At 36.9% G+C, this 23,136-nt stretch overlaps 1 protein-coding gene and 1 pseudogene across 5 annotated transcripts in view; both read right to left on the minus strand.

Annotated features, from left to right (window-relative positions):
• LAMA2 (laminin subunit alpha 2) overlaps nucleotides 1-23,136 on the minus strand; it is a 511,376-nt gene that overhangs the window by 400,911 nt on the left and 87,329 nt on the right. The window lies entirely within an intron of this gene.
• Nucleotides 10,412-11,704, minus strand: LOC119051223 (phosphoglycerate kinase 1-like; annotated as a pseudogene).

Here is a 23,136-nt window from a genome sequence, read left to right on the forward strand (position 1 = left end):
CTGCTAGAATCCATGACAGAAAAGGCTGTGTCCCCAGAACAATTTTAAACCTCAGTGTTTTACTTTCCAATACCAGAAAACAGCTGGAAGCTGAATCCTAACTTAGACAAAGCACATCACTTATATGAATGAAGTTATTTGGAAAATAGAATCTCTATGCCTGAAAGAGTTAATGAGTCTTCACTCACAATAAGCTTCTCTTCTAACAAAGCATGGATATACTAATTGCTTGTAAATATCTCTATTCTTGAAGTATTTTCCTAAATTTGTAGATGCTACATTCATCTTTGCTGCTAGGCTCAATTTTAGTGAACATTTATGCAATTGTCCAAGGCAAACTGTTTACCACTGCACTACTTTCAACTTTAAAATATATTTGTTTAAATTATAATGTTATATAAATGATCAGAAATCAACTTTTACAAATTTAGTTGATATAGTTTATATTTCGTTAGCATACACTTTTTATTGAAATTGATTTATTTTTTATTATTTTATAACTTTTCCAATTACAGTTATCTTCAATATTATTTTGTATTAGTTTCAGGTATACAGCATAGTGATCAGACAATTATATATTTTACAAAGTGGTCCCCTTTGTAGTTTTAGTCCCCACCTGGCACCATACGTAGTTATTACAATATCATTGACTATATTTCCCATATTTTCCATGACTATTTTCTAACTACCATATGCAAAGATGTTCAACATCACTAATCATTTAAGAAATGTAGATTAAAACCATGATGAAATTTCACCCCACTCTTGCCAGAATGGCTATCATCAGTAAATGAACAGACAAGTATTGGAGAGGATGTGGAGAAGAGGGAATCCTCTTGCACTGTTGGTGGGAATGCAGACTGGTGCAGCCACTGTGGAAAGCAGTGTGGAGTTACCTCCAAAAATTAAAAATGAAATGGCATCATGATCCACTTCTAGGCATATATCCAAAATGAGGACAACTGTAGTTGAACAATAATAAAAAAAGAAAGAAAAGAAAGAATATATGCGCTACTATGTTCATTGCAGCATTGTTTACAGAAATACTTTTTTATCGGGTCAAATGCCTGTTTCATTCTGCATGATAGAAAGATTATTGGACTTCTGCCAAGATGGAGGCATAGGTGGACCCACCTTGCTTCCATGCACAACCAAATCTAAGAACAACTATTTTTAACAACGATAAACACAACCAGACCACACAGAAAATCGACAATACAGAGTCCGAAAAAAAAGGACGAAATGCTCGGCTAAACGGGTAAGCCAGCAACGAAGCCGGTTGACCAAAAGGATCCCTGACCTGGTGGCGCACCAGCAGCCGAAGGCGCAGATCCTGGGCTAGCTACAGCGGCGCAGGCAGGGAAGAGGCGCGGCTGTCTGTCTGCGTAGGTCGCACATTTGCGTGCAGATAACCAGTGAAGAGGCGAGCATTGAGACCGCACAGCACAGGGCAGCAGGCTCGCACAATTCTGCTTGGATAAACAGGTTGGGGCGAGTGGTAGAACGGGATGGGACGACTGGGTTAGCGGAGAGGACCGCCATTGCTCCCTCTCTGACCCCGCCCCCACATGCAGCGTCACAAACCAGCGACCTGGGTGGCCCCGCCCCGGTAAACAACTAAGGCTTCGCCCCTCTTACTTACTTACTGGCGCGAACAGACCAAAAATGGCTCAAGAACAACTCAGAGCCCCAGAGCCAATAAATCTAAGTGATGAGGAAATAGCCAAACTTTCAGATGCACAGTTCAAAACACTGGTTATCAGGATCCTCACAGAACTGGTTGATTTTAGTCACAAATTAGAGGAACATATGAAAGCTAAACTAATTGAAATGAATGGTAATGCAAAGGATACCAATAGTAATGGAAAGGAGTCTGGGACTCAAATCAATGGAGTGGACCAGAAGAAAGCAAATAATGGCCAAACAGAAAAGAATGAAGAAACAGGAATTCAAAAAAATGAGGAGAGGCTTAGGAACCTCCAGGACATCTTTAAACGTTCCAACATTCAAATTATAGGGGTACCAGAAGGGGAAGAGTCACGAGTGGAAACCTTATTTGAACAAACAATAAAAGAGAACTTCCCCATTCTGGCAGAGGAAATAGACTTCCGGGAAATCCAGGAAGCTCGGAGAGTCCCAAAGAAGTTGGACCCAAGAAGAAACACACCGAGGCACATCATCATTACATTAGCCAAGATTAAAATGAAGGAGAGAATCCTAGAAGCAGCAAGAGATAAGGGGACAGTCACCTACAAAGGAGTTCCCATCAGACTGTCAGCTGATATCTCCAAAGAGACCTTACAGGCAAGAAGGGACGGAAAAGAGGTATTCCAAGTCATGAAAACCAAAGACCTACAACCAACATTGCTCTATCCAGCAAAGTTTTCATTTAGAATGGAAGGACAGATAAAGTGCTTCTCAGATAAGACCAAATTCAAGGACTTCATCATCACCAAGCCCTTATTATATGAAATGTTAAAGGGATTTACCTAAGAAAAAGAAGATAAAAAAGTTGAACAGTGAAAGGACAGCAAACTCACAGTTATCAACAACCACACCTAAAACAAAAGCAAATTAAGAGGATAGCCGGATCAGGAGTGAATCATAGAAATGAAGATCACGTGGAGGATTAGCAACAGGGGAGTGGGAGAAGGAGAAGGGGGGAGAAGATACAGAAAATAAGTAGCATAGACAGTAGATAGAAAATAGATAGGGGGAGGGTAAGAATAGTGGGGGAAATACAGAATCTAAAGAATTTGAGACACGTGTTCATGAACTAAAGGGGGAAATGGTGGGGGAGGGGCATGCAGGGTGGAGGGGGGGAATAGAACAAATGTAATGGCATAGTCAATAAAAAAGTTAAAAAAAGAAAGATCATTGATATCATAATTTTAATTTCACACAAACTTTTATTCTATTTCCGTATCATATTAAATATGAAATGCATTTTAGGTAAAATAGTTTAGAGAGCAATTGAGTGAAAGATTTCATTTATTTTTAGAGAGAGAGGAGGGAGAAAAGGAAGGAGAGAATCATCCACATGGGGGGAGAAACATCAATTAAATAGCTGCTCTCGCACATGCTGACCAGGACCACAACCTAAGCGTGTGCCCTAAACGGGAATCAAACCAGCAACCTTCCACTTTGTGAGACGATGCCCAGCTAACTGAGCTACACAAGTCAGGGCTAAGAGAAAGGCATTTTGGGTAAAGTGAATTAATATTCAAACTAAAACACAAATTCTAGTTGATGGCTAAGTTGATACACACAAAGAAATAATAGTTGGTTGGTAAATGTTGCATGTGTGAGTGTGTGCAGGTGTGTGCATAGCAAATGCTTTTCTCTGACTAATCATGCACTGCCTGATAAATGTGGCTCGATTGGATAATGAATCTGCATGGAAAAAGAATAAATCCTTTGTTCCACTAAAAAGAAATTACTGTAAATTTTCTTGTGGCTCTCTGATGTAGTTAGAATGTTTCAAATGTAATTTTCTAACTGAGCAGAAGCTGCCACAGCTATGTGGTACCCTGCCTCCACCCTGACCTCAGAGCTCACATCACTGCTCTTCAGCGGCTATGAAATTTCCCATTTCCCATTTAAAATGCATGAATTTGCACATCATACTAGAAGTAGAAATAAATGCTTTCCTTGATTTAAATTTTTTCAATTTAATTTTAATTCTGATATGATTGGTCTCTTTACTCCATGGACCCTTCTTAGGTATAATTTCTCCTTGACCTACTAACAAAGCAATTGATGACAGGAGTAATTGTAGCTATATTAGAGTAAAATGTGATGTCTTCACCTTGATAAAAAAAAATCATACCTGTTCTCAGATAACTATTTCTTTAAAACACCCTTAATAAAAAAGCAAAATTCATTATTTAAGTTCTTGATTTTTAAAATAGTAGCCTGTGTATGAATCCATACTGTTTTAAATGCAAAGACAGAGTACATGTATATTTTTACTTTTCTCAGAAATGTACTTACTATAGCAAACAAGCAACCCAAGAGATAGGGAAGTAAGAATTACTTTTTTATAATTGGAAGGGAAAGGTCTACCTTATGCAAAAATAGCAAAGATGTATGTTTCACTTAACTCTTCACACTTTATAATACTTCGGTTCTCTCCTTTCCCAATGATTCAAACTAAATTAAACTCCCTGACTGATTTACCCAGACATGGACACTTACTATGTGTAATGGGAAATAACCGTAATTGCAAGATTTGCTTCTACACATTGTGAATCACAAAATTATAGATCACAAAATTAATTTTTAATTTTTTATATTAAAAGAACATATTTCTTAAGGTCCTTGACAGTTTATTTTGATACTCTTTAAGCACACTTTTGTCTAATCAAAAATTGGAAGATATTTGCATATAGCATTACTATTATAACAAGTTATGATGCAAATTGATGCTATAACACAAACTGATATGTGGATGATAAGTGTTAGAAGGGAAGGAATTTAGAGGAGCGGACTAAGTGGGGTTGGCAAGACTAGAGACAACATGGGAAATTAGAGTGCTGCTCTAGCACTACAAGATATAACTATGGCTGAAGCCTACTGACAATAGTTATAGAAAACTCTAAGAGGAAAAAATTAAAAGATATTAAAAAGGTAAAAGTCTGTGAGGTTGAAACGTCTTTAAATTTGAGGGTAAGAGAGAAGAAGGACTCAAGAACAAGCTCCAAATTCCTTTGCTGGCCTCCAGGTGAGAATACAGATGTAATAACAGAGTAGGTTGAATGTCTAATCCTGGGTCTCCAACATAACATTTGGAATAAATGACAAGAAAGTGCAGATACACAGAGAAGCTCTATGGAACTGAGAGAGAGAGAGAGAAGCAGTATGGAATTCAGAAGAATATGGGTATGTAACAATTATACAGAGAGACCAATAAAAGTTACCCAGAACAACCCTAAGATGGCAGAAAATAATTAGAAAAAAATATTGTCTCAGAAGTCAATGGAAGAGAATCTGCAAAGAAAGGGGAGTGTTCAGACATGTTAAATGTCACAAAGAATTCAGGAAAGACAGAGAAAATCTTCACTGGATTCAGAAATTAAGGACTTACTGGTGAACTGAACTTAATTAGAGATGAAAATTGAATGCAGATCGTCATCAGTTGAGAAGTGAATGGATATAAGACAGCACATATGTACATGGATGCAATAAACAGTAGTGTATATTTTTGTTTGTTTTATCTTTAAAGAGAGAAAGCATTACACAAAATGCTGAAAGGAAGAACTAATAGGGTGGCACATTAGGAGAAAATAGATGGAATGGGATCTGATTATGGACAATATTTAAATTCAAAGTATCGATCAATGTTGGCATATGGATGGAACTAGTGTTCTCAAATACCTAAACTAGAATTACTAAATAACTTTAAAATTCACATTACACTAGAATACAACAGTATTTTTAAGTTACTGATTTTGTTTATTTATATCTGAGTTATTATTCTGCCTCCAGCAAATAATTCTTCCTTGAATAGAAGGGTGGGAATATGCTTTCTAGTTATCAAAACTGTTTTCCTTCCTATTTAAGATTGACTTCTAATTGACACATACTAACTTTAGGTGCACAACGTAATGATTCCACATCTGTATCCACAGCAAAATGATCATCAGGCAAAGTCTAGTTATCCTCTGCTCCCAGGCAGTTACAAAAATATTTTTTCTTGTATTTAGAACTTTAAGATTTACTTCCTTAGCATCTTTCAAATTAGTAATAAATTATTATTGATTATAGTCATCATGTTATACATTATATTTCCATGACTTACTTATCTTCTTTTATTATTGAAAGAGAAAGTCTCCAGCTGTGTTATGTTAAGAAAAGCTTTTGAACTATGATAATTTTATTTGGGTTCTCCTTATGTATCTATGTATTGATTTCGCTCCCATTTATCAAAATCTAAGAACATGCTGACATTGTATGTCAAAGTACTGTTTTTGCTAAACTTTTGACTCAAAGTGATTAAAGTACAATTTCATAAGCACCAGGAACATTTTGCAACTGAGAATGAATTTATAACATGAATATCATTGAACACTTAATTTCAGAGCAAATGAGGGTTCAAAGTGGTGATGAATACACAATGAGAGATTGTCAATGGACAGAATTTCTTCTGAGTTTCATGAATAAGCAACAATGTGGAATAAACAAAAATGTAGAATAAGCAAAAATGTGCAGCATTATGACATTCCTTTTAAGAAAAACAAAATAGAACCTCAGCCTTAGGAAACCTCAAATAATGTATGATGTTATCTTAAAACTTCCTGAAAGATTTTCTTTTTTTGGCTTTGCACAGTTTTATTTATATACTAAAAATCAACAAGCAAAGAAATAAGCAAATATCCAGAGCAAACCATCCAACAAACAAGACAACAAGAACAGCAAAACCACATAGACTCTGACTCTCAGTAATTTCTTACCAGAGAGATGGTAAGAAATTTACTAGCACCGTTACTTTTTACTGCTGTTTCCTTTATAATATTGTATAAAGCACTGGAGAACTCTCCAAAGTATGAAATTTTTTAAACTTTGATGTTTATAAAGCTACCTGATAGGTCTTGTTGCTTATTTTTGGTCCATGACCTACTTAAAATCACATTCTACAGGAGTCTTTTTCTTCTGGAAACAGAAGTAAGTAGCATCCTAAATTAGTCTTCTTCTCCTTGTAAAACCTGCAGCCCTTAAAGACATAACATATATTTAAGTGAAGAAAAACAGCAAGCTTTTCTAGCTTTCTTCCCCTTGGCTATTTGCTGTTCTCTTGTTTCCTTATCCACAAGTTCTTATCAGGGTACGGCATACTTCCAATTACAAAAAGTCACTTATAGTTTCCTCCTGGGATAATAACACCTGTTCTTGGCTGAGCTATTCAAAGGGATGCTCAGGGCATTCTTTCTTCTACATTTTCTCTCCAAAGCTGCTGCTAGTTCTGTGGCTATAGAACTAACTACACTTATATATACTTATATGTGTGTGTTTGTAGCGGAATTACAGGAGAGGGCTTCTAAGCACTTAAACATTACAATTTCCAGAATTATGTGCATTTTCTGTATAATTTTAAGAAATAGGCTCCATTATATAAAGCATGTATTTAATTCTATCAGCCTATGATATACTTGAAATCAATGAAAATGTAATTTCAGCATCTGAATAATTTGTCCAACATTATTTTAACTTTTGTATGAAGAAAAGTCAACATAGAAAAGAGTGGTTGAGTCCTGGCTGGTGTAGCTTAATGAAGTGCATGCAGGCCTGTGAACCAAAGGATCGCCAGTTCAGTTATCAGAGAACATGCCAAGTTTGCAGGCCAGGTCCCCAGTAGGGGGCATGAGAGAGGCAACCACACACTGATGTTTCTCTCCTTCTCTTTGTCCATCTCTTCATCTTCTCTCTAAAAATAAATAAATTCTTTAAAAAATAAAAAAGAAGAGTAGTTGGTGCATAGGTGAAATATTTTGGAATAAATAAGTGTTAACTAAATATTTTGAAGAAATCAGCTTAACATTCAACATTTTATTTGTTGCATGAGATACTGTAATTTAGCAACCAGGCTTCCCCTATGTCAAGTGGACTTTAATTCTAAAACAGGGACTTAAGCCCTCTATATATTGAAATACAAATCCCAACAAGTGAAGGTTTAGAGTACTAGGGCATTAAATTTGTGGTGTTTTGTTTTTTCCATGATTCAGTCATGTGAAAGAAAATTTGTTCCTAGGGTGGGGTCATGATAACAGATATAATTCGAAAAAAGTGATGGACACTTTTCTATATGAGTGAACACTTTTTCCACTTGTGACCAAGAACAGCTGTGTTCCCAAATACTTATAGCCACCTCTCCCCCAGGGCTAAGTATGAAGGTTACCTCTCTGGAGAAATGATATGCTCCCAGAGGGAAAATAAAATCTGTATGTTCTTGCATTTGATGCTACCCTAGCAAAACAGCTGGCTCTCTACCTAATCACCTTATAGCATTGTCCTCACAACCCAGAGTTTTAAATCATGTTAATGAGCTCTTCAATCAGGTCCTTCCAGGACCTCAAAGTGAAAGGTTAATTGCAAATAAAAATATGCAGAATTTTTAGTAAAGCACGCTTTATTAAACAAAAAAATCTGAAAGGCAAAAGATTATTCAAAAGACTAATGATAACTTTCAATACAAATTTTGAAAGATAGAGTTCAAGATGTTGTCCATAAAAATATGAACTAAAACACAAGAAAAAAGATGATAGAAATTGTCAATACAAGAAGGCCTAATCTGGCTAGCTTCAAAAAGATAAAATGGAAAAACTACATAAAATTCATACTGACAAAATACAGATATTACCCAACCTTGAAGGAATAAGTATATAGACTAAAAAAGACTACTAGGGAGTATAAAAAATGATTTGAATATAAAAAAGGTATCAAAGACTTAGAAAGTTTCCTGCTCATGCAACATTTCTTCAGAAATTATTTGACAATGTGCTCAAGCAAAAGGAGAAAGTAAACCAAGAAAGATGAAGGTGTAGATTCCTAGACAAGGTGATTCCACAGCATAGAAAAGAACAGTGGGTCTGAAGAACAATAAACTCCTGGTCAGGCAGAACGCAGATAAAAAAAAAAGTGGGACTACTTACAAAAATGAGCATACGGGGTGGGCAAAAGTGGGTTTGCAGTTGTGAGTACACAAAATGTTTAGTTTTGTACTGTTATTTATTATCCCATCATTTATTTGTTTTACAACTGTAACCTATTTTTGCCCACCCTGTATTAGAATATTTGTGAGGAAGGGGAATAATATAATAATGACAAATAGTATAAGAAGTACAGGAAGGATTAGAAAACAGGAAAAACAAAGAAATTAGATATCAAGATAGGACATGTAAACATGAAAGAATAAATATTTAACATTAGACATTATTTATATCATAAAAGATATATACTATTTAAATAAAATCATGATATATTAGAGGGATAACCAAGAAATATGGGCTATAAGAAAGATAAATTGTGATTTCTAAGAATGAAATATTAATTGAGTATCTAAAACTGACAAATTGAGAAATATGAATAGAAACCTATTATTAAAAAGTGTCAAAAGAAATAGCTAAAAAGTGTTAACATTAGACATCCAAGAGGAACATGACTAGAAATTGGGAAGAGGTGAGTAAATGTGTTTTATCTTATATTGAGCTTCTTAATCTTTTGTATTTATATTTGCTTTACTTGTAAAAACTAAAAAATGTTATAAATCTCATTTAACCTCCTTGACTTTCGTATCACTCAATCACATAAGGAAAGAGATGCTATCAGAGACAAAACGGCTAGTTTCAGGGTATTAGGTATTTCCGTGCATATATTTAGATCTATAAGATCCAACGTAAGATAACTGCATTTGCTTTTATCCCCTCTTGATGCTGACTTTTTAAGAGAATCTTTAAATATCTCGGATGAAAACCATCAAAGGATGATGTTCTTTTAAAATGGTCAATTTTTCCCTTTAATAGGATAAGTGAAGTAGTGATTTTAGGGAAACCACTTCATCAATTTTAGAGGCAGAAAGAAATTTCTTGTTTAAATTAACCATCTTCACAAACACTGGTATCCTGTGTGTTCTGAACCACGTGCCGTGTGACTGGCACCTGGCCTCTGCTATTATGTTGGAGGATTCGCTCATGCTGTCAGGAATAGTGGTTGTTTGTTGCTTCTTACTGCTTTATAGTATTCCTCACACACTTAATCCACAAAATAATTATCTATGCTAATATTGATGTTATTAACAGTACTGCTTGGGAGCATCCTGGGGTGTGTGTTTGGTGCATAGGTGTACACTCATTTCTCCTGAGTATGTGTCTACCAGTTGAATTGCAGGGTCTTAGAGTATGTGTATATTAACTTCAGTAGATAATGCCAAAGAGTTTTCCAAACTGGTTCTATGTGTACTCTTTTTTTCCAGTTTCAATGAATACTTCTATTACTTATTGAACAGATCACCAACTTCATCTCCCTCCCTCCCTTCAATTGGAACTGCACCTCGTTTGCATGCTGAGTGGCAAAACAATGACAGAGCTAATCAGAGTAAGCTACTCCCAGAAGAGAATTAAGCTAACTGTTTAGTTTAACAGGCAAAAGATCAATATGTGCACTCTAGAGTGTACAACGGTTTAGCCACTAAGAAATTCAAATGGGATCCTGAAGAATATAGTCGAAACCAGGGTGCAGTGAAGATGAGAAGACATGCTGCTATGCAGCTGTGTTAAGTGTTCCTGGGCTGCATCTCTTGGTCACTAGTTGCTGAAGCTTGCCATGGGAGAAGAGTTTAGCCAGGACCAAGTGGTGATGTGGAAAGCACCAAGTTGAGTTAGGGGATGCACCCAGGAACCAAGAGGTAGGAAAAGTACTAAATATTGCTGAGAGCATGCATTTCAGGAAGGGCTCTATCTTCCAGGAGCTCTAAACTGACACCACCCCCCAGTGCTGATGTGGCTGACTTTGAACTCTGCATCCCATTTAGTGCAGCAAATGGCAGTGTCTCCACCACATATGACAGGGATGCAGCCCCTGGAAGAGGCTTTCACCACCTGGACCTTGAGGGCTTTGGACCCTCTGGCAAAAGTTTCCTATTCAAATACACCCAAAGATCTGTTCCACTCAATCTGCTTGGCCCTAGCAACAGCCCCAGTGTACTTCTTGTTACTCTCAGGACCGTAGTCCAAGCCCATCCATGCAGGAGGTATGGCAGAGGCCACAGTGGCTTTGCCAGTCTTGGCATTCTCATGAGTGGCAAAGTCAACCAGCAAGGTAATCTTCACACCATTCTTCTCACCTTTGGACATCAGATCTTTGATGGTCTTCCCTCTCTATCAAACAGACAAGTGCCAATCGCCATGTTGTTGAGCACCTTAAGGAAGGTAAAAGTCAGTCCACCACCAATAACCATTTCATTGACTCTGTCCAGCCTATTACTGAACAGCTGGATCTTGTCTGCAACTTTAGCTCCACCCAGGATGGCCAAGAAGGGTTGCTCTGGGCTTTCCAAGGCCTTAGCAAAGTAGTTCAGCAGCTCCTTCTTCATCAGAAAACCTTCAGCTTTCCGTGGCAGATTGACTCCCACCACAGAGCTGTGAGCTGGTGAGCAGTGCCAAATACATCGCTGACATAGATATCTCCCAGATGAGAAAGTGAAGCTTGGAAAGATTCTATTTTAGCTGGCTTGGCTTTAACCTAATTCCCAGAAGCATCTTTTCCCTTGCCTTCTTCCTCCATAGGAAAGTGAAGGTCCTCCAGCAGGATGACAGACCCAGCGGCTGGGTCAGCAGAAGCTTTCTCCACTTCAGGGCCCACACAGTCCTTAAGAACAGAATATCCTCACCCAGCAGAGATTTGAGCTCTACAGCAACAGCTCCAAGGAGTACTTGTCAGGAATGGGGATACCATCAGCCTGACCCAGGTGGCTCATGAGAACAGCTGACTTGGCTCCATTGCCCAAGCAGAATTTGATGCTTGGGATGGCAGCCTTGATTCTCTGGTAACTTGTTATCTGGTTGTTCTTCATAGGAACAATAAAGTCCACTCCCATGGCAACTTACTTCCCCTTCACGTCCAGCTTGTCCAGAATCAGCTAGTTAGAAAGCAATATCTTGGCAATATAGCAGCAGCAAGAGGCCAAGGGATCACATAGTGATGGAGACATCAGCAAATGTTTTATGTGTAGTGTTAATCATAGGAAATTTTGGTTCTACTTTGTATTCAGATAATGGTTCTTAATCTATCAGGTTTAGTAATTTAAAATTGTATTTGGCTTTATTGCTACTATTGTCACAGATGAAACCTTAAACTGTTCTTCAGCTAAAGAGAGGATTCTATGGCATTCAGCATTTAAGCCACGAAGGAGAAAGGAACATTTTTATTTGTCAAATATTGTATTCCATGCAGATGACAGCACCTGATTCTTCTAAACTAAAAGAAAATTTCCTGCTGACAGAAGTACAGACAAAAGTGGTAGTTTTTCTCAGTTGGATATAAATATATATATTGTATATAACATTTCCTCTTGTCTCCAATCCAAATTTCTACTCCAATCAAAAGGTAGAATACAGAGTACAAAAGGTGATATTAAAATGCACATGCCTTCAAAGATAAGCAAACCCAAGATGCATAAACAACCTTGCAAGTTAAAAAGCTTTATTTCATTTCTGGCCAAGATGGAGGTGTAGGTACTTCTTTACACAACCCTAATAAGGATCATAACTAGCCTCAAAACAAAATACAACCAGAACTGCAAAAAAAATAGAACTGTATGGAAGTCCAATAAGCTAGGATTTAAGAAATATTTATTTGGGTGATAGGAGGGGCACAGATGGGGAGCCGGAGTTGGGAGAATGTGGTTCGGCAGGGGTGGCTGGTGGAATGGCAGCCCCACATTCCCCTGTGGCAGATAAAAACCAGTAGGGACTCCTGGGGAGTAACCCACACCATCCCAGGCCAGACTGTGCATCCCAGGACTCCATGGCCAAAAAATAAAGCCTCATAACTTCTGGCTATAAAACCAATGGGGGCAGAAGAAAGTGATAGTTCTCAGGAGAGTTCATTTAAAGGACAGACACAATCCTAGAATGTATGCACACCCACACACTCTGGGATTCAGCATCAGGGCAGCAGCTAAAAGGGCACCAGTAGCATACAGGAAGTTGGGGAAGTGACTGGAAACAGGTCAAGAGCCAAGCAAGTGGGATTGTTCACTCTCAGACCCCTTCTCCACATATAGCTCCACAAAGCAGTGAAGTAGGTCACCACACTCTGGCAATACTTAAGGCTCCACCCCTTACAACATAACAGGTGTGCCAAGACAGAGTCAAAGAAGCTCTACCCGATACATAGAAATAAACACATAGAGGCAGCCAAATTGAGGAGACAAAGAAATTGGCCCAAATAAAAGGACAGATCAAAACTCAAGAAAAAGAACTAAGTGTCATGGAGATAACCAACCTATCAGATGCAGAGTTCAAAATTCTGGTGATAAAGATGCTTAGAGATCTTATTGAGTACAGCAAACACATAGGGGAAGAAATGAAGGCTACACGGAGTGAAATGGGAACAATCCACCTGGAACCAACTGTGAAGGGAAGGAAGGTGGGATTTAAATAAATCATTGGGAACATAAGGAAGAAATAAACAGACAACCAGAACAGAAAGAAAAAACTAGAATTCAAAAAATCAAAGACAGTATAAGAAGGCTCTGGGACATCACCAAATGTGCTAACATCTGAGTCATAGGGATGCCAGAAGGAAAAGAGGAAGAGCAAGATACTGAAAACTTATTTGGAAAAATTATGACAGAAAACTTCCCTAATTTGGCAAAGGAAAAAGACATATATGTTCAGGAAGCACAGAGAGTCCCAAACAACTTGGACTCAAAGAGGACCACACCAGAACACATCATAACAAAAGCATCAACATTTAAAGATAAAGAGAGAAACTTAAAAGCAGCAAGAGAAAATCAGACACTTACATACAAAGGAATTCCCATAAGATTATCAGCTGACTTCTAAACTAAAACTTTGCAGGCAAGAAGGGACTGGCAAGAAGTATTCAAAGTGATGAAAAGCAAGGAACTACAACCTAGATTACTCTATCCAGCAAAGCTATCATTTAGAATGGAAGGGCAGATAAAGTGCATCCCAGACAGGGTAAACCTAAAGGAGTTTATCACAAATCCACTGTTATGTGAAATATTTATTAAAGGAACTTGTTTAAGAAAAAGAAGATAAAAAACTATGAACATTAAAAGGGCAACAAACTCACAACCATTAATGACTGAATCTAAAAAAAAAAAAAAACCCGAAGCAAACCACCACAACAGGTACAGAATCATAGATATGATGATCATTTGGAAGGTTACTAGCTGGGAGGGGGAAGAGGGTGAATGGTGGAAAAGGTACAGGGACTCAGAAGCATAATTTGTAGGTAAAAAAAATAGGCAGGGAGGATGTTAAGAGTAGTATAGGATATAAAGAAGCCAAAGAACTTAAAAGTAATATCTCCCTTCAATAATCATACCAACAATAAAAAATAGAACATGTTTTTAAATTCTAGGCAAGGGTGTCAAAACTTTTGGTACCTCTGGGCCACAATGGAAGAAGAGCTGCCTTGGGCCACATATTAAATACACAAACAATAATGAAAACAAAAATATCTCATAATGTTTTAAGTAAATTTATGATTTTGTGTTGGGCTGCACTGATACCATCCTGGGCCTCATTCAGCGTGGCAAAGCCATGAGTTGGACACCCCTGTTAAGAGTGTTAGAGTTGGCAAGAATGTGGTCCATAAAACTAATTATAAAGAGGAAACTATTATAAAAGTTACCATAGGGAATATAGTCAATAATGTTTTAATAACTATCTATGATATCAGGAAAGTACTAGGCTTACGGGAGAGGCCACATCATAAATTATATAAATGTCTAACCACTATGCTGTATACCTGACATTAATGTAATATTAAATGCCAACTGTAATTACAAAGAATTTTTGTAAACATTTTTAAAAAGGAGATTTCATATTATGGCTCAAAGTCTATAGATAACACTTCAAAAAGGAATGGGGATTTGCTGCTATTTGAAAAATCAGTATGTGGTGACATGCAGCTGGCCATTCCAGGCCACAAACTTTCCACCCTAGAACCATGGCCCAATCTGTGCATAGTCTCACAGAGAAGGCTGCGGTGCTCGTAAACGCTGCTGTTGCTTACTCAGATCTTGAACTGGCCCCTTGCTGACACTATGCCAAGGTCAAACCTGTTCCTCCAATGCTTGCTAAGATTTCTGCAGCTATTCAGAGCTTGAAAAAAAACAATCAATAGTGCTCAAACTTGCACCTCAAACAGCTCACAGTTAAGAAAGTTCTGCCAAAGAGTTTAGTGGCCACTGAGGTGTGTGGATGTCATTTTATTGTTGACGAGATCACAGGCAAGCAGGGCATCATTGGCTGTAATGTCTGAAGGCCATACTGTTTCTTTTGAGTATATTATTTGAATGTTCTTGGGCCATTTAAATGTGGTCAGATGGGTATTTGAATAAAATATGTCAAAAACAATGTTTTCTGTATAAAACACTGCTTGGAAGTTCATAATTTCTCTTGGTATCAAGTTGTCTTTTGTCTTAATAACATTAATATGGCTCTAAATGCATGTTTTTGCTTAGCCTAAAATTAGAAAGGGTATATAGAATAAACCAACCTGGTACCTATATTTATGAGAATAGCATTTTAACTTGAAGGTTGGAAATATGATGTTTTATTTCCAGAAGAATTCGGGAAAAGGCCTTGAAAAAACCAGAACTTGCCAGAGTAGGAGGAACAGTCATACCATGTACCAAAGTTAAATCACGTCAGTAAAGAGTAAAATTTGTGTGGTTTCCTTTTGCTAAAATAAGAGAGAGACATTTTTGGCAACATTGGGAGAGTTGGTGGTACGCTACGTATGTATCTTTGTAACTTCTCTAACACCAGGGCAGTGCCTTAACCTGCATTTTTAATCTAATTTTGACATGTGCATTATTATTAATCTTTCTGGTTTTATGAGTTTTTAACCTCTCTTTGCAAATATAAAATACTTTGTGGATATTTAAATTTAAAAATGAGTGTAATATGATTATGTTAAAAAGAAAGAATTACCACACTTTCCTGTTTATGGTAAATATTCTATACTTTATTATATATAAATAATGCATGTGTCACTGATTCTTAATACAGCCTCCAAAATCCATATTCCATAGGCAAAAACATAATTAGTGAGGGTTGCCCACAGCAGGTTTGAAAGTGATTTTCTTTTCATTGCCTTTTAATTCATTTCATAAGCTAAAACACATGACTAACTTCTCTGTCAGTGTAGCATTTATTTCCTCTCTATGAACCATCACCTCGATAAAACAAAACAATGCAGTTTACCCTCATTCTCCAGTGAACAAGCATAACTCGCAATAGCATCTCCCCTCTAGGACAAAAGCCCATTAACTCTAATAAGACTGCAATGATTTTGAGAGACATGTAAGAATGATAACTGGTTATTTGCAGTGAAGAGTCAAAAAAGAAAGTATTCTGAAAACAAACAAAAAGCCTTCTTTATATTAAAAATAAATGTGCATTTTATCCATGATAATCCTTTTTATTGTTTATATAATTATTGTATTTTTAATTACAAACTGCAGGGGTTTTAAAGAAACAAATTGAGTGATGGTATAGGAGTCTGAGGTTATTTGCAGACAGCAATAAATAGTTCTAAATAAATTAACTGTAAATTATATCATTGAATTCAAATCAGAACTACAACTAGAATAATGACAGATGATTTGTAATACTAAGTAGATTTTTATCTACATTCTATGTTGAAGAATGCAGGTAAGTGCAAAATATAGCTTAAGTCATTTTAAATGTTCCTGCTGAGAAATAATAAAAAAAATATATCCCCTAAGGCTTGTGGATGGCCAAGTTTTGAACTACAGTGTTATCTTTGCTTTGCAGAAAGACAAGTTACAGGATGAAATTGCATGAAATGGCTAAAATTAATCCTGAGAGTTTCCAATTGAGTCCTGGGTATGAAGGAGCAAAAGGGTGTAGAATATAAGCAAATTACAGGAACCCAGTGCTGCCTTTGCCCCTTTTAACAAATTTTCTGTATCAATGTTAAACCTATTCTTGTTTACGCAATTTTTGTATGTTAGCAGATAAAATGTATGAAAAATGGCATGCTAAAAGAGCCTTAGAGCATTGAGAATTCTATCTATCCATTATCTCCATCCTTGTACCACTTAAAGTGAATTACCAGGCACATGTAACAAAACTACTGAAAATAGTTTCAAAAAGAAACCGGATTTGTTGAAAAGCTTTCCTGCTGACTCTGAAAGTCCTGAAGTAAACAGCACTTGGAGAAACAGGTGCTCTCAGAACAGGAGGATCTGAAGAGTACTCTCTGTACAGGTCTTTGCTTTGCTCAGTCTTGTTGCCAAGCACACTACTGATGACTCTGATGACTGAAGACTCAGCGACAGACAAGCCACCTGGGCAAAGAGTAGGAACAACCCTCGCCAAGAGGTGGAGCCTAACCTTATTATACGAAGGTTTGAAAAGACATCAAGGACAAGTCACAGTAATTTCATAAAGGGGGAGGGGTTGAGCTCCATGTTTCCAAATAGAACAACCAGATCTCTTTTCTCCACATGAACAGCTTGCATAGCATTTTCTGTTTCCATTATCAGTGATGTATGTGGTTAATTTCAGTTACTGTTCAGAAAGTGGTCCTGTATGCCTTAGTAGCTGAAGGCTGTATTAGTGATGGATAATAAGAAAGAGAAAGAAGGTGTAAGAACAGTGAGTGGGTTTGCCAGTAAGGTTGGCTATTCTGCACCTAAATAAGATTCAGAGTAAATCTGCACCACAAGATAACTCTATTTTTTGAGGAGCTTCTGTACAGTTTTCCATAGTGGCTGTGCCACTTTACATTCCTACCAGCAGTAAATGAGGGCTCTTTTTCCCCCCACAACTGCTCCAACACTTGTTATTACTTGTCTTGTTGATAATAATAATTCTAACAGGTGTAAGGTAGTTTTTCATTGTAGTTCTAATTTGCATTTAGATAGTAAATGCAATAGATAGATAGTAAAACTGAGCATATTTTGTATATCTGTTGGACATTTGTATGTGTTCTTGAAAGAAGTGTCTGTTCAGGTTCAGGACCTTAACCGTATGACCCAACAACTCTTCTTCTGGGTATTTATCAAAAGAATTTGAAAATATTTATTCATAAAAATATATGTACCCCTATGTTCATTGCAGAAGTATTCATGGGGAACTAGACACAGAAAAAGCCAAAGTATCCTTCAATAGGTAATTGGCTAAAAATGTTGTGGTACAGATATACAGTAGAACACTATTCAGCCATAAAAAAGATGAAATAATGTCAATCCTAACAATATGAACGGGTCATGAGAATATCATGCTAAGCAAAATAAGTCAAATGGAAAAAGTCAAGAACCATATGGTTTTACTCATATGTGTGATATAAAACTTAAAGCAACAAATGACAAAAAAACAAACAAAGACTCAAAGACACAGACAACAGTACGGTGGTTACCAGAGAAAAAGGGAGATGGGAACGAGGTGGTAAAGAATCAAAATACATAGTAAAGGAAGGGGTTTGACTTTGGGTGGCGAGCAAGCAACACAATACACAGATGATGTGTTACAGAATTACATGCTCGAAACCTATATAATTTTATTAACCAATGTCAGCCCAATAAATTTACTTTAAAAAGAATAATCCTGCCTTTCTCATGAATAAAATTGGAATATGAAAAATGAACACTTCAATTTATATGGATGTATATATATGCACAAGTAAAGCTATAGGTCTAGAAAATAAAATATTATATAAAAAGTCATAATTCTTGCTTTAGGTCTATACCATTCACCTCCCTGGCAGGACTCTGCCAAATATTTTGTGTTTTTGAAATTTTACTTGAGAGAAAACATACATTTAGAGAACCAGGAATGATGTATTGTATAAAGTATGTATTTCCATAAAAAATAATAAAGGAAAAAATAATATTTTTCTCCTCCCTATATACCCATGAATGTTTCTCCCTAATTTGCCATAATGTGAAGTGTTGTATCAGGAAGAGGGAAGTTAATCCCACATTATGACTTAGAGTCACACTTTTTTCTAAAAAATAGGAGAATCATACATTGAATTTAAGTAGATCATGTACATTTTAAAATCCCTTCTCCCTTCAGGAGGAAATTCTGTACATTAGTGAAAATTGACTGCTTCAAGTCCACTACGTATGTAAGCATTTGCCATACAAAATTCTAATGATCAGAGCTGTACCTTCCATTTTACCTGAATCAGAGGCAAAAATATTTAAGAAAACACCATACCCTTCTCTCTGCTCAAACCTGAAAAGGGAGGCTTTTTCAGCATCACTGTATCTCTGGGAGAAAACTATCCCGGCTTCACTGAATGTGTGCTCATTGCCCAGATTCAGAAAATATAAGTTGGTCCCAAGATATATGCAGGCTCATTCCAGTTCACCACTTAGAATGAACATTTTTTACTATAAAAAGACTTAAATTTTGTAAACAAACCCCTTCAGTAACCAGTTTAAATCTGATTTATTATTGTTGCCACACTGTTCCTCACAAAGAAACCTGGAATAATCCCTAACAGCTGCTGGCCAACAGGTGCTGCCTAATAACACTGAAACCCTGAGCCATAAGCTCCGATCCATTCTGTTTCCTTCACTGCTATCATCGGCAAAGCAGAACAACTGGAGCATTTTTAATCTTACCTTTAATATCCTTCAAAAACAGAGGTGGGAACAGGACTCCACCAGATAATCAAGAAAGCACATTCCTTGTCATGATAATTGTTCTCCAGAGCAGGGCATTTTATGAGTCACATATAAAACTGATAGGGAAGGTCATCTTCTGAAATCAGAACACAGCTGGTAGGCAATAAGAATCACATTGTATCTATAAAGAACTCACTCTGTGCCTGAGATCTCATATTCAAGGGTTTAAGTTGTAAGTAATGCTTATTTGCAATCTATGAACATATATCCAGGCAATTTAAACTAGTTATGTCTTCTGGCCTTGAATTGTCATTTATATCTTTTCCTTTTTAATTACTTCTACCTTTTTAAAAATGGACATTTGAGAAGCCACTCAAATAAAAGAATATTTAATTAATGACTATGTTTTTTAAAAAGTATATATTTATTTGTGAGGAGACTCATCCTAATGTCTACTCTTCTGCCTGGAGTCCGGAATTAAGTACATCATGACTTTTTAAAATAACTATCCTAATTACAGGAAAATGTGGGATATTTGTCAAAATATTGAGGTTTGTGAGAAACTAATCCCAGCACTCAGTTTTTATAGAATCTGAGCCATAATTCCAAAGTGCTTGGAAACAGAAAGAGAGAATACCTAATAGTTACATGAGAGATTAGTCTGGATGGGAAGGTAGTTACCTTTTGTCTACAAGGTGGCTCAGGCATTTTATAGACTTTTAAAATAGAAAATAAGTATTTTACTAAAGAGTTAACATCAATATCCTCCAAAGGAGGAGGGTGATCCACCCAGGGGAAGGATTATTTCCTGTTACACCAGGTGAGATCCCAATGGCATGATGTCTTTGGTAGAGATATAAGTATGTTTAATATGAATGAGGATATTCTCTTGTAGGAAAGTATTTGTTATATAAGTGCTAAAGTTAGTCATTTCTGTCTAGGTCTTTAGATTTAGATTATGCATGCCAAAATAAAAATCACAAATGACACTGCAGTAAACACACTATATCCTGCGTACAGTGTGTATTTGTGGTCCCTAAAATGGTTTCCAAAAGATTAAGTTGATTCTGTGTGTATCATCTGGAAAATTCCTACAAGTGATTCTATCCAAAAATGTAATCTCTCATCTTACCCAGGTTCCTGGCAATATACAGATCCTGACTCTATCACCATTTCAGAAATAAATGAAAGGATTGTCTATTTTTGAACATAGATTTTTGTCAACATTCCTTTACTATGGAATATTTCACATGGGGTTTTTTTTGCATGTAGGTTTAATTAAGAGCAAAAATTAAGTATGCTTCTATGGGAGACTCTATAAAATAATGATCAAGAATATGTCTTTGGATTCAGGTAAACTTGGGATCGAATACCAACGACCCTTTTACAGTCTCTCATTGATGTAATGGAATTAACAATATTTCCACTACCACAGGGGTATGATTAAATTAGATAATGTATATAAATTAAGCAACGGTGGCAGGACTTCTGCCTCTTGTATGACTTTGCACTCTTAATTGTGCATACTGCAAGAGAATGAACATCTCTTACATTTACTAATTCTGCATTTTTAAAAGTCCAGCAGCCTTATATTACCTTATATGGCCCCCAAAATCTTAATGGTCCAAAAGGTGGACAGTCGCACTTACATCAACAAATGCATGCACAGTTTTTTCAGGCTTGACACAAAGATTAACACCAGCCTCCGAGGCAGCATCAGTGTCCCATTGTGCAGCCAATGACACCATGGGCAAAAGCAAAATAAACATGTTGTCACCATCCTCCATTATCTCAGGTCTGAACTATCCTTTATTGTGTACATTGGTTCTTCTCTTTAAAATTGTACCACTACTAAAATAGTGAAGGAAGTTTTTTGAGGATGTATTTCATTAGGTTTAAAACCCATAAAATCTGACAATTTGCGTCAGTGCCGCTGCTGGGAAACTAATAAAGCCCGCATAGCAAATCGAGTCCCATGAAACACTAGCAGCATCTCCATCATCTGATGAGTTGACTGTACCCCAAAATGAATTAATCAATACAGACCATTTTACTGACTATGTACTTGTGGTCCTGTATTTCAGAAAGGCAATTAAGGTATGTGTGAAGTGTTACAGCTTTTAGGAAAAAAATGCAGCCCCAAATGGACACAGTAGGCTTTTAATATTTCTGACGTATTTCTCCAACAGAAAAGCACTGGCCAAAGAGGTTCCTTTCCCTAAATCTCTGTTAGTGAATGAATGTTACATGAGAAACTCATGTAATACTACCTATAGATGGCGATGGTTGGGTTTAATTCCCTCTGAGCTCACACATGTTAATCAAATATCAAGGATCAAATATTTCATTTGCAAAAAAAAAATGTATTTTAAATTGATACCACAAAAATTACATTTTAAAAGCGATTTAACATGGGTACATGAATAATATCTAGAATTCCCTATTCACTTAACACTTATTAAGATCCTACTATGTCCCAGGCATATAGTCTATTTACCAGAGACACTCACTAGGTAGTGTTCAGGAGACACACAGATCACAGGCAGAGTCTGCTCTAAGAGCTCACTCTACAGGGGAAAGAGCCCAATGGTGGTAAGTGGCATTCAGGATTCTCTCATTCTTTACTTTGCATTTTTCCAATAATCTCCATGGGCTTCCCTAAAACTATCTCAAAGAAATATAACCTAAGTAAAACAGAACTCTACCCATGCATCTTATAGACAAGGCTCCTTGGCCTGCTGCCTCTAACACTCTTTGCATAGCTCCTCAGACCCATGATGGGAAACAAATGCTTAAACCTTCAGTGGCAATCTCAGGTGATCGATGATACATGTGCAAAGATCTCTGTAGCTCAGGATGCTGTCTGTTGAAGGATTAGGATGTCAGGGGGAATTCTTAAAAAGTGAGGGCACACTAGCCATTCACATAATGGGAGATTTAGGAGAAGAGAGGCCAAAGGGCTGTTTGCAAGTTCACCGCACAGTAATTGCAAAGAGTTCATTATGACAGGACTACTATGTGTCATTGGGAAAACTACCAAGGATCCGTTTGGACTGATAAACAGGAATCACATGACAAAAGGGATGGATGCATGCCCTGTTGAAAGTTTCAGTGCAAATTTTACATCAAGACCATGGGATCCCTAGAAAGCTATGAAGCAAGAGTGATAATGAGAATGTGGGAAGAGACTGTTCAGAAATCAAGGCAAGAAATACATAGTTTCCAAATGAAGGTACTGGTGATAGAGTAGGGAAAAGGGCAAATAGATTTTAGGAAGCCATCAGAGGCAATACCCAGAGGATGTGACGGCTACGCAGAAAGAGGGCACCATGAAGGGCTTGTGGCATGGACAGGTGGGTGATGGCGCTGTTCGCCTCGGTCAGGAATCAGGAGGAAGAGATGAGAGGTCAGTCTGCGTGCATAGTGCCCAACCCCTAAGACAGAGACAAGCATATTTAACAAAATTAAGTTGCTACCCATTTCTTCCTTTCAAAAATCTATTGACAGAGTAGCAAAAAGATACTAGGCTCTATCAAAAAGCACCTTAAAACTTCACATTAAAATTCTACAAAAGTGTTATGCGGAGAACAATATTCCTACGTAGAGGCACACTCACAAATGACACATCTCCAGGTCTCTACAATTAAAGATTGCATTTTAAAGGCTCTACAAGTTGATTCTTATCTAGCCTGTGACATTTGGCACCAACAATATTTATCTATCTAATTGCAGATTGATTTAACACTGATCTAACCATATGATAAACACCTAACAAAGGG

This window comes from Artibeus jamaicensis, unplaced genomic scaffold (assembly GCF_021234435.1).
Source record: "Artibeus jamaicensis isolate MK-2021 breed Jamaican fruit bat unplaced genomic scaffold, CSHL_Jam_final contig_387, whole genome shotgun sequence".
NCBI lineage: Eukaryota > Metazoa > Chordata > Mammalia > Chiroptera > Phyllostomidae > Artibeus > Artibeus jamaicensis.